The sequence below is a fragment of the Mus pahari genome, chromosome 3 (genome assembly GCF_900095145.1).
Source record: "Mus pahari chromosome 3, PAHARI_EIJ_v1.1, whole genome shotgun sequence".
Lineage (NCBI taxonomy): Eukaryota > Metazoa > Chordata > Mammalia > Rodentia > Muridae > Mus > Mus pahari.
Window position 1 is genome coordinate 134824731 of NC_034592.1, and position 2791 is coordinate 134827521.

Consider the following 2791-nt stretch of genomic DNA (forward strand, 5'->3'; position numbering starts at 1 on the left):
ATAATATATATATATATATATATATATATATATATATATATATATATATATATATCCCCAAGATCAGGGAAGTTTTGAGTTTTCTATACACTCTTCATCTTTTTCTCTTTATCTTCAGGTATTCAGGTTTTATATTTATATAAATTTCTGCATATTTGTATTCCAAAAGCAGCCATTTAAGCATGCCTTCCGACAGCCACTTCGGTTTGGTCAAATGATCACGATTGACTCTGTTTTGCTGAGTCAGCTTTTCCCTTGCTCCCAGGATTTCTTCTGAGTAAACTATGCCTTAGCAAATCCACTTATTCCATTAGAATTATTTCACACCGGGGCCAATGAGAGCTCACTTCCCACATGGTTGGGTGAAGGCAGTTTGACATCTGCTTCTTGTGGCACCTGAAGATCCCCACTAGTGACGTTATTGGAGAGTACGGCCTTCCTTCCCGATGGTCCTTTCTGCTGTATTTAATTGGTCACTGGATTGCAGAAGGTCTCTTCCTGGGTCACCTGACATCTCACTCTCATGTCTTCCAGACTTCTGTCTTACTCTTACATATCCCATTTATTATATTTTTTAAATAAATATTTAGTACTTCAGCTTGTCACTATTATTTTGAGGGGCCTGAAGGTAGTGACCCACACCTGAAAGACAGATTGGAATCTGCTTGGGTTCTCTCTAACCCCTACAGTGCTCGCACTCTCTGTGGCCCAGAGAGATGGTGAGTCTTTCTCACCCCACTATAACACTCTATCTATGTTGAATTTTTATTCAGATCCCATATTATCTTCCCAATTTTCTGAAGTTGTTTTGCTACAACCCCTTGGATCTCACTGAGCCCTTTCTTATTCATTTATTTATTTATTTATTTATTTATTTATTTATTATGTGTGAGTACACTGTAGCTGTCTTCAGACACTCCAGAAGAGGGCGTCAGACCTTGTTACAGATGGTTATGAGCCACCATGTGGTTGCTGGGATTTGAACTCCGGACCTTTGGAAGAGCAGTCAGGTGCTCTTACCCACTGAGCCATCTCACCAGCCCCCACTGAGCCCTTTCAAAAATAACTATGCTTTAAAGTTTCATCAGTTATTTTATTCATATCCATTGCTCTTAGAAACTGTTATGTTCTTTTGAAAACATCCTTTTTCATCCCCACCCCTTATATTTCTCGGATTCTTCTTAGAGTTCCTGAGCTATTTTCCTCTTGTGACATAATATACATTTCCAGTTAGGAAGGTCTTATTGTAGCCACAGGTACACTTGAGAGGCTGAGGCAGGAGGATTGTGAGTTCTAATGAGGCTAACCAAAGAGTTCCACATCAGTTTGGACACACTAAAAAGCTATCAATCAATCAATCAATAAGAGATGTGGGCTGGAGAGATGGCTCAGCAGTTAAGATCACCGACTGCTCTTCCAGAGGTCCTGAGTTCAACTCCCAGCAACCACATGGTGGCTCACAACCATCTGTAATGGGATCCAATGCCCTCTTCTGGTGTGTCTGAAGAGAGCAACAGTGTATTCATATAAAAATAAATAAATAAACAAACAAACAAATCTTTTTTTACAAAAGGGAAGAAACTCCCTCTTTTTTTTTTTTTAAGATTTATTTATTTTTTTATTATATGTAAGTACACTGTAGCTGTCTTCAGACACTCCAGAAGAGTGTATCAGATCTTGTTACGGATGGTTGTGAGCCACCATGTGGTTGCTGGGATTTGAACTCTGGACCTTCGGAAGAGCAGTCGGGTGCTCTTACCCACTGAGCCATCTCACCAGCCCCAGAAACTCCCTCTTTTGAATTTAAGAAAAGACAAATTCTGCCAACACACCCTACTTAATTTCCATGGTTCAGCAGTTGGGAGGCACTGCTGTATGTGTCATAAAAGACTAAAATATAAAAATTATGCCCTTTACAAAGCCAGGTTCTGTTTGCCTCATAAGGCACAAGTACAGTGGCTTAAACATTGTTATCATGCTGGATAAACATTGTTGTCATGCTGGAAGCCTTCTCTTCTCCTCTCATGTGCTTACGCATCCTCCGCCATCACTGTAGACGGCTTTGCCTCCATCATCGGACCACGCAGACGAGAAGAGGGGCAGGACAGACAGCAGGGGCTTGCCACTTGAACCTGTGTCTCCATGGTCTCCTTTGTGGCCCAGGCTAGTCTCCAGCTTTTCATCCTCTATTCTCAGCTTCCTGAGTGTGGGGATTACAGGTAACAGTCACGTGACAAGCTCCCTACCCTTCCTTTAAGGATCCTTCTAGAAACCCCGGTGAAACTATACTACTTGACTAAAACTGCTAATAATTGCAGCCCATTCTACAACTGTGTGTGTAAGAGTTTGGAGAAACGGGCTGTATGTTCAAGCTACTGCTCCCAATCTGTCATTTCCATAGCACAACCCAACCCAAGGCAATAAGGGGAAACAACCAAAATGAAACAAAAGCCAGAGATTCCAAGAATCCATTTATGCGTCAGGTTTTCTCTTACAGCATGCTGTGTTCTTCAACAAATCTGGCACATTCGGTAGGGCCAGCCAACCATCCCTTTCTTAGAACACCACGATCTCATTGCGCTGACGGCCTTTGGGCACATCTCAGGGGCTGAGTAACATCCCTGCACTTCAAGGGCAGAGCTGCGTGTTTGTGCCTCCAGCCATGAGAAGATGCCGGAGATAGAAGAGCTTTGATGACAGGTGGTAAGTGTGTTCTTCACTTTTTTAGTCTAAAGTCCTGAAGTCTTCTACATTCTTCAAAAAAACCAACAGCCTGCTCTTTCTGGTACCA